General features: G+C 43.4%; 2 pseudogenes; one reads left to right on the forward strand and one right to left on the reverse strand.

Annotated features, from left to right (window-relative positions):
- Nucleotides 1-301: 301 nt before the first annotated feature.
- Nucleotides 302-2,547, reverse strand: LOC147461885 (uncharacterized; annotated as a pseudogene).
- Nucleotides 2,548-3,464: 917 nt separating this feature from the next.
- On the forward strand, nucleotides 3,465-8,535 carry LOC147461886 (uncharacterized; annotated as a pseudogene).
- The last annotated feature ends 2,014 nt before the right edge of the window (nucleotides 8,536-10,549 follow it).

The following is a 10,549-nucleotide window of genomic DNA, read 5'->3' on the forward strand; positions in this document are numbered from 1 at the left end:
CACACGTGCATGCTTCTACTGGCGTGTTGCCATGTTTGCAGCTTCTCTCTCTCTCTCTCTCTCTCCCCTTCTCTCTCTTTAACAAATTAAATTCTCAACTTTTTGCCAAACTTGCTTGTGTTTTCATTTGGTTTTAGTAAAATGTACACCATTAGTAGGCATTGAATCCCAATCGAACTGACGGTTTTTCAACCATGACCAAGTGTTTACCTCAAAGAGTTGAAGCATAATGTGCTTGTTGCTTCTCAATATTTTCCACACTTGATGATCATCTCCCTCTAAGCCTCTGTAGGCATCGCACTTAAGGAATCGTGTATGCCCACTCAGGCCGATAACCACCTAAGGAGATACTCTGCATTGCAATCCAAATAGCTTCACAACACTCAGGAGGGAGGGGGGACTGATTTACGGGCCTATTCCTCTTCCTTTGCTCTAAGCACGGCAGTGTCCTGCTTGTGTTGCCTCTCAGTCTCATCAATATCATCGACATCATCCTCCTCTTCATAGCTAGGGTTTGAATTGTGTGTATTTGCAGATAGTTGCAATCTGGCAAGTTGCCTGTACACATGTATTTACATGCCATCAAAGTGTACAACATGTCCATTGTTGGGATTTCCCGAATGATTCTGCATGGGATTGTTGTGAAGATCACGCCTCGTATTTTTGTGGAGCACATCACCATTCTGCATCTCTCCTTGTCCTGCATCGGTGCAAGAGTCATGGCTGTGGGAAGTTGCCCTTATATCCAGGTTTTCGCCATTGCTGCCAGTTCCATTGCTATTTCCATGGTTGTAAGCAACAAATCCAGTGTCTTGCTGAAAGGGCTTCCTCCATTTTGAGCGAGGAAGCTACCATTGTTGAGGGTCCTCCCCTTTGCTCTACTGTTTGGGAGGCAGTGACGGCATCCGGTGCATTGAATGTGTATAGACCATCTAAGGGGCCCTCGTTGCTCTCAGAGGAGTCGGAGAGATGATCGACCGACAACTGAAAATAGCCTGCGTCAGTTGAAACAGGCAGAGCCATTGATAACGCAGCAACTCTCTCTCTCTCTCTCAAATTTTTCCTACAATGTCTCTTCTTATCTCTCTCTCTCCCTCTCAATAATGGACCAGACACTCTATTACATCCACCAACATTGTATCAGTTTGGTCTCGTAGGTCATCTTGGCCATTTAATATAACATTTCATTCAGTTCTCTCTCTGTCTCTCTCTCTCTCTCTCTCTCTCTCTCTCTCTCTCTCTCTCTCTCTCTCTCTCTCTCTCTCTCTCTCTCTCAACAGTGGCCTAGACACTCTATTAGATATACCATTGCAATAGTTTGGTCTCCTAGGTCATTTTGCACTTTTAAAGCCATTTGATATAACATTTCATCTCTCTCTCTCTCACACACACACACACACACACACACACACACACACACACACACACACACACACACACACACACACACACACACAAAACAATGGCCAGACACTATTAGATTCACCACCATTGTACCAGTTTGGTCTAATAGGCCATTTAAGGTGTTTAATATAACATTTCCTTTCATTTCTCTCTTGGTGAACTTGTTCTATGCGATTCCATGGTCGCAGGGGACTTTGGGGTTGCCGGTAGTGGTCCCCTTACAAGCTTGCCATTGGCCAAGACCAGCTCATAAGAGACGACGATATCAAAGAAGAGGCCGTCTGTACCCTGCAACAACCCCCCCCCCCCCCCCCCCCCCCCCCCCCACTCTTTGATGCAGACTTTGTGAGAGGCAGGGACCACACACGTAGGACAACAGGTTGCGCAACGTGCCTGGAGCTGTCGGGCAGGCCAACAGGTTGCGCAAGGTAGAAGGTCCCATAGGGTGGAACCTCGCGCAGGACAAGCACAGCAGAGCAGTAGCAGTGCTCTCTCTCTCTCTCACTCACACACACACACAGTATCAATAGCAACACTCTCTCTCTGGAGTGTGGACGCTTGGTGCAAATGCACTCTCTCTCTCTCTCTCTCTCGGGCCAAGCTTCAAGAGGTGCCGCGTTGTTCAACGCGTGGTTTGAATTGTGTGTATTTGCAGATAGTTGCAATCTAGTAAGCTGCATGTACACATGTATTTCCATGCCATCAAAGTGTACAACATGTCCATTGTTGGGATTTGCCGAATGATTCTGCATGGGATTGTTGTGAAGATCACGCCTCGTGTTTTTGTGGAGCACACCACCATTCTGCATCTCTCCTTGTCCTGCATCGATGCAAGAGTCATGGTTGTGGGAAGTTGCCCTTATATCCAGGTTTTCGCCATTGTTGCCAGTTCCATTGCTTGTTACCTGGTTGTAAGCAAAAAATCCACTGTCTTGCTGAAAGGGCTTCCTCCATTTTGAGTGAGGAAGCTACCACTGTTGAGGGTCCTCCCCTTCGCTCTACTGTTTGGGAGGCAGTGAACACATCTGGTGCATTGAATGTATATAGACCATCTGAGGGGCCCTCGTTGCTCTTAGAGGAGTCGGAGAGATGATCGGACGGCAATTGAAAATAGCCTGCGTCAGTTGAAACAGGCAGAGCCATCGCTAACGTAGCAACTCTCTCTCTCTCTCAAATTTTTCCTAAAATGTCTCTTCTTCTTCTTCTTCTCTCTCTCTCTCTCTCTCTCTCTAAATAATGGACCGGACACTCTATTACATCCACCAACATTGTATCAGTTTGGTCTCGTAGGTCATCTTGGCCATTTAATATAACATTTCATTTTAGTTCTCTCTCTCTCTCTCTCTCTCTCTCGCTCTCTCTCTCTCTCAAGTGGCCTAGACACTCTATTAGATATACCATTGTAATAGTTTGGTCTCATAGGTCATTTTGCACTTTTAAAACCATTTGACATAACATTTCATTTCTCTCTCTCTCTTGGCCTTTTAAAATTATTTAATATAACATTTCATTTCTCTCTCTCTCTCTCTCTCTCTCTCTCACACACACACACACACACACACACACACACACACACACACACACTTATATACTGTTCATCGGTGATATTTAATTGAAGAAAAACTTCCAAAAAAGAAAAACAACACACCCCCCCCTTTTTTTAGGCTCCTGCTGCCTGGACCATACTAGGTCTAAAAACTTAAATTGATTGTTTATTTTGACCACTACTACCGGGGCCAAGCCCTTTATTGAGTGATGATGCTCTGTCGAGTGTGATCAATGTCTACTGCCCTCAAGGAGTAGCGAAGGCGGCCCTCCTTCTCCTCACAGACTGTCGATCCTCATTGAAAGCTATGGGCGTGCTACTCGATGCTGTATCTCTTACTCATGGTGGAGCGTGGACTTCCTCTCTCGATATCGTGACACTGCACAAGGGCAAGACTTGCCTCCTCCTGCTATAAAAACAGGTGAGGGCGCATCTCTGCCCCTCACTTAGCTATTGTGGGTGTGTTGAGTTATTTTGTGAAACACCTCCTGTCTGCTTTCTACTACCAAGGAGAATGGAGCTCTCCTCGGAGGTGACTCAGGAGTTCAATCCTACCTCTGCTGAGTTTACTGTTTTACTGCACCATTTTTTGCACATGGTAAAGGTTTCTTCCTACCTTTTGCTTGGTAAAAACACGCATACTGTGTAGGTTCTTTTTTGGCTATGGGCTTCTTGCAAAAACTGTGCAAATAGTATTTTCTGTTGATATTTTTAAAGGGCTAGATATGGTAAAAATAGGATTGGAGCGTCCCTGCAATGTGTACAAAATAATGCTCTTGACCTTGAACTTGTTGGGCTGCCTTTATGGCTTACTGTAGGCTAGGTCTATTGCTGCAGGTTCATATACTTATAAGCTTGACTGGCTTCTTTTTGCTAAAAGCCTAGACACTATGGTTGACCGTGAGTCTCTTGTGCATTAAAAATGTTCATTGTCTGCATAATGGGGTGGCCTCAGGGCGCAGAGATTTGACTGCTGCAGTACTTCACCGCCACATAAGACTGCTTGTGCATGTATGGCATTAGGTGTTGGTGAGTATTTGGGGGTGAGTATGAGGGGTGGATTGATGGCTTTTTTCTGCCGCTTTAGGACCTTACATGCGTTTGTTTTTTAAGGTACCTGGCTATGGGTTTTGATATTAGAGAACACTTGCATAAATTGGTTGTCATTACAGGCTGTTATTGGCTCTGTTATAGCCGCTGGGAGTTGCTATATGGGCTCTAGTTTAGCCACTAATGGCTATTTTATGGGCTCTGTTTTTGCCGCTACAGGTTTTTTCACTACTGGTTGTTATATTGGCCCTATTTAGCCGCTACAGAATGTTAATTTATTGATTTCTGATAAACAATATAATTGGAAAATATTTGTTTAAAACATTCTTTGATAGTTTGATGAACTACTGCCGCACCATGAGTACAGTTTGGCCTTCAAAGATTTCATATGAGGCGACTGTGTGGGATGTTATTTATCTCATTTAGTTAGCTTGATAAGTTAAAAACAATGTGTGTTAGCTTGGCTTGAAAAGCTGCTGGGCTTAAATCCAGTTTGGCACTTGAAATTTCATATAAAACAAATGGTTGGGGTGTTATTTACTTCATCTAGTACCTCTGGTTGATGGACAAGTAAGGCTTCTTACTCAGTCAAGGGCCGGACACTACCGTTCTGTAAGGGTTGCTAATAACTTGTGGATATCTTGGGATTATGAAGGTAAGTATATGGCTGGTATTTTCGGCTTTGGCATAGCTTCCAAAGTATGGCTCATAAAAAAAGGGGATTCCATAAAGAGGGAGTCTTGCTACCCTGCTAACTGGCGATACTAGTGCTTTCAGTTGATACCGTTTGTTGTCAAAAAATAGAAATTAAATGATTAGGCATCTTATACAGAAAAGATCGGACATGACCTATCTTTGTCTAAAGGGATACCAATGATAACAAGGGATTGCTAAAATCTGAAGGTAAGTATATGGTTGCTATTTTTGGGCTTAAGCATAGCTACCAAGCTATGGATCTTTAAATGTTTGGATTCTTGGTGGACTTCACCAGTCAGATAGAAAGTAGAATGTACCACTCATTTTTTGATATAATAAGAAAAGACTGCTAACATACAAGTTCTAATAAATAACCTAGCTTGTCTAAAGTAATTAAATCCTATAAGATGGACATGGATAACAACTGATATGGTCCATTGATACCTGTAAAACACATCCAAGGCTAACTGAATTGTTGTCTTGTTTGGATGGATGCAGGTAAGAACTCTATCTTATCTTGGATGGCTTTCTTTTCTTTGGCAAGCAACCTCTCTGTAATGAATTATTCACTGAGGAACGGGGAAGTTCTTCTACTTCTAGTCTTACTTAAAGAGGATCTCTTTCTTACAATCATTGTACCTAAATAATTCTAATACTGAGTTATTTTTGTACATATCAGTTCATTTATTCCTTGGCCAGCTGTCTTTTGAATGTAAAAATTCAATTATGTCTTATTAGTTAAGATTTAAACAGCTACACACACACACACACACACACACACACACACACACACACACACACACACACACACACACACACACACACACACACACACAAAACAATGGCCAGACACTATTAGATCCACCAACATTGCACCAATTTGGTCCAATAGGCCATTTAAGGTGTTTAATATAATATTTCATTTCATTTCTCTCTTGGCGGACCTGTTCTATGCAATTCCATGGTCGCAAGGGACTTTGGGGTTGCTGGTAGCGGTCCCCTTACCAGCTTGCCATCGGCCAAGACCAGCTCATAGGAGACGACGGTATCAAAGAAGAGGCCGTCTTTACCCTGCAACCCTCCCCCCCCCCCCCTCTTTGATGCAGAATTCGTGAGAGGCAGGGACCACACACGTAGGACAATAGGTTGCGCAACGTGCCTGGAGCTGTCGCAGGCCAACAGGTTGCGCAAGGCAGGAGGTCCCATAGGGTGGAACCTCGCACAGGACACACACAACAGAGCAGTTGCAGTGCTCTCTCTCTCTCACACACACACACACACACACAGTAGCAATAGCAACACTCTCTCTCTGGAGTGTGGATGCTTGGTGCAAATGCACTCTCTCTCTCTCTAATGTCGTTTCTCTCTCTCTCTCTCTCTCTCTCTCTCTCTCTCTCTCTCTCTCTCTCTCTCTCTCTCTCTCTCTCTCTCTGGCCAAGCTTCAAGAGGTGCCGCATTCTTCGACGCGTGGCAGCGTTCAACATTCGAGAATTTTTTAAGCTCCATAAAAAAGTAGTATAGATTTGAAATTGGTTAAGACTAAAGTGGGTTTTTTGGTGCGTTGAAAAGGCGAAGCTATTTTAATTAGTTCAGTGCAGTCCACGTGTGACGCGTGAGAGAGAGAGGCAGGGACGTGGAACAGGATGCTAGATTGGAGGGCCGGGCCATTACACTGCATGTTGTTGAAACAACTTCGCCGCAAATGAGTCTCTCTCTCTTTCTCTCTCTCACACACATTTCCTGTTGGCGCATTCTAATCTTCTCTTCTACTTGTGAAGCGAACGACGCCATCGTACAGCTGCGGCCTTCAAAGTTCAGCCTTCTTTTGAGTAAGAAGGAGGAGGAGGAATCAAGCTTTGGTCTCACATTGTCTCCATCTTCTCAGTGTTCTGTTTTTGATAGCATTGTGCAATGTAGTAGAGGTCATCTCCCATAACTATCACGGTGCCCCCCCACTGAAGAGACTCCAGCAATCTGCTTTGATTAGCAGCTTCCACGCAACACAAGGTTAGTAGAGATAGAGAGAGAGAGAGAGAGTTTCTTTGTGGCATCAACCTTTGAAGAAGCAGATGGGAATCGAACTTGTCTAGTGCTAATAGGCTTGAGAGTAATCTTCCTTCCTTCCTTCCCACGAAGAGTTGCAAAAATGAAAGTGCTTGGAGATGTATGCAAGAAACATAACAAAGGGCACTTTGGGCAAATTTAAGAGCATTTTGGGAATTTCGAGGGTAGTTTTGAAATTCGAGTTTTACAAATTTACTCAAATCTTAGGGGTATTTCGGTCAATTTAATTTATAGCGATTGGCAAATGGTCCCTCAATTCTTGTTGCCGTTATGCTCTGGTGCTAAAGGTTCTTTTTTCCTTTTGGTTACCACTGCTGTGACCTCAGAAAGGGGGAAAAAAAATAGAAGAAAGCCTCTAAGTGCATTAAAAATCTTGTTTCTTTGCATGCATGTACTTCAACATCAGGCAGCATTGGCTAACTCAAAAGCTTCTCTGAACTTGGTTGCTAACAATAAACGATGTTTTGGGCTTTTCTTTTGAAGGGCAAACTAATTAGACACCGGGATGTCCCCAAAGAGTTGGTCTAGCGGTAAGGCTTTGGCCTCTCAACCTACAAGGCTTTGGCCTCTCAACCTAAGGGTTGTGGATTCAAATCCCTTGTTGGTTCACACTCTAGAGGGACACCTCGTGCTCACTTGATGCTCACGTTGCTAGGGCTCTTGCGCTTGGACATTTGAGTGTATCCTCTTCCTTGGGTGACCCACCCGAGGAGGAGGTTCCTAGTTGGTTGCTACGAGTTCTCTCCGCCGTTCCCAGCACGTGGTGCATTGATTAAGTGGCCATGGTGATGCCTACGCGTGGCTCTTGCCCGATGATATGCGGCCCTTGCTCGACCATGTAACATGGTTAATATTTGGAAGGGATAAGCACCTCCCCGTGTGGGCCCTTTGTAAAAAAAAAAAAGACACCTGGATTTATGCAAAAGTCTAAGCTATTTCAGAACTACTTTTATTTTAATTGAAAAGTGTATTCTACAAGACCGAGATACATTGTGAGCATTGGTGGAATGCACGGTGCTTATGCTTGTTTCATTTTCAACACCATAGAGATATATCTATACTACTTCATTATGGAGCTTAAATATTTCTTGCATGCTGAGCGTTGCCACGCGTCGAAGAACGGGGCACCTCTTGAAGCTTGGCCTGACCGAAGGAAGAGAGAGAGAGAGAGAGAGAGAGAGAGAGAGAGAGAGAGAGAGAGAGAGAGAGAGAGAGTTGCTACTGTGAACACAGAGAGAATCCCCATTAAACCTAACTGTGTCTCTATAAGCGTGACCCAAGACCTTTCCACTTCTCCATGTAAGTGTGTAATTTGTGGCTTCAAGTGTGTTGCAGACTCAGAATTGAAGAAGCATGTGAGTCTCTTACATAAGCGCATGTTAAGAGACATGGGCTTCAAGATTCATGACATTGGTGGTCATGGTCTTCACATGGAGCTTCTCAGGGTTGGTTTTTGGGTGCGCATGGTTGATCCGAGAATCCGAGCCCCAAGCAGCTACAGATCGAGCCCTCAAGCGCCAGATGAAGCACTCCATGAATAATATTATACACTGCATATGCCTGTTCTCTGACGATTCCGATTTCACAGACATTTTAAAGATGGCCCGTTCCAAAGAGATCTTTATTGTTGTAGAGCTGGGGATTCTGCCTCACTTCATCAATACGCAGATATTTGGTTTTCTTGGACTGAAGCTGCACATGGCAAAGATGTCAGGAACACAAAACATGGAGCGAGGGTTGTGGGGATGGGTGGAGGTTATCTACTCTATGGATGATACTATAACATTAGCCATGTCATTGTGGGGAGAAGGGTGTGGGAGCTCGATATTCAAATAAGTGGATACTCAACGTGGATGCCAAAAAGATAGGTTTTCTCTTGGCCACCACAGCAACGTGCGGGTCATATACTTTTTCTTTATGCAGCTTTGAAAAAAGGCAAGCAAGAGAGAGAGAGAGAGAGAGAGAGAGAGAGAGAGAGAGAGAGAGAGAGAGAGAGAGAGAGAGATCGCATCAGACTCTTGAGCATTCAGAAACTCAGTACGAAGCTAAGTTTTATCAAAGAAACTAAAATTTTCAAAGCTGATAGACCCGTCCTTTGTTCGTCGTCCGTGGAGTAGACTACAAAAATGGGATGCAGCTTGTGATCATGTAGCTTGCCTGATGAAAATTTTGTGGATTTGCTCAATGTTCAGCTATAAACATGACCTGCAACGACCTAGGACAATACAGGCTGACCTCATATCGTGTTCCACATGCCAGCTTCGCACGCAAGCCACCTTCGTCATTGTGTGTGTGTGTGTGTGAGAGAGAGAGAGAGAGAGAGAGAGAGAGAGAGAGAGAGAGAGGGAGAGGGGTGGGAGGGAAGGAGGGAGGGTTGCGGGCATAGCTTTCATGGCTCCTATTGAAGAGAGAGAGAGAGGGAGAGAGAAGAGAGAGAGTTGCAAGTAGTGCGTGCAAAATCTTGACTAGATTTCAAATCTACTGTGAAGAAAACCGACAAAAAATTACAAATTTTAGAGTAAATACCACCATACTTCAAATTATGACCTAAAAACTGGAAGAGTTGTAAGTGTGCCCTTATTTTCTTTGGAGAGAGAGAGAGAGAGAGAGAGAGAGAGAGAGAGAGAGAGAGAGAGAGAGAGAGAGAAGCCTCTTCACACATCAGTTATTGCGTGAGAGAGGTGTGTGTGTGTGTGTGTGAGAGAGAGAGAGAGAGAGAGAGAGAGATAAGATGAAATGAAATGCTATATTAAACATCTTTAAAAGGCCAAAGTGACCCATGAGACCAAAGTGATACAATAATGGTGGATCTAATATAGCGTCTAGGCCATTGTTGTGTGTGTGTGTGTGTGTGTGTGTGAGAGAGAGAGAGAGAGAGAGAGAGAGAGAGAGATCCCACACTAAGCTCTCGAGCCTTCGAAAACTCAGTATGAAGCTAAGTTCCATCAAAGAAACTAAAACTTTCAAGGCTGACAGACCCCTCCTTTGTTCGTCGTCCGTGGATTAGACCACAAAAATGGGATGCTACTGTATGCGCAACACATTTGCAACATGAATGTTGAAAAGGAATGAAATAAACGAATCCATGTTTTTTTGCCGCAGCAACGCGCGGGTCACATACTAGTTTTTATTATGTACATATTTGAATGAATGCAACGACGTGGAATTTAAACCGATGAGCTTTTTAAAAACAGATTATAATTTTTTACTTTTCTTATGTTCAGACTATAAATAATAAAGAGATCGAGCGTTGGATAGAGAAATTACGTCAATTATCCCCACCATGCCATGAATTTTTGTATGCTAGATTTGTCTTTGGATGAATGCTCACAAGGATACAAAGGTAAGCCTTTCATTATTCAGGTCCACACATTTCTCTCACGAATTTTTTGAGGATACTAATTTCACTTTTCATTTCCTGGGTTTCAGGCTACGATAAAGGAAGAACCAAAAACTTTATCGTTTCAGGCTACGATAAAGAAAAGGAAAGAACCAAATTCTCTTAAAAGGAGTTCGCATGGCCTTGAAAAATTTTGGAGCTCAGCACGTGCTAGGGTATCTGGATGCAGATACAAAAACCTTTCTTTAAAAAGATTTCAGATAGTAAGATTTTTAATTTATCCACAAGCGACACGTGCGTCTTTGAGTCTCATTCAACTAATATTCTTGGATTACCCTTCAAGCATGTAAAAAGCAAAATCTGCAACCAAAAAGGATTTGTTTTCTCATTCAGACGTTTGTTGATTAACGAAGAAAATATGGTAAAAATTTCAAAGATTTGTTGATATC

Source organism: Adiantum capillus-veneris, chromosome 3 (assembly GCF_014529385.1).
Source record: "Adiantum capillus-veneris isolate H3 chromosome 3, ASM1452938v2, whole genome shotgun sequence".
Classification (NCBI taxonomy): Eukaryota; Viridiplantae; Streptophyta; class Polypodiopsida; order Polypodiales; family Pteridaceae; genus Adiantum; species Adiantum capillus-veneris.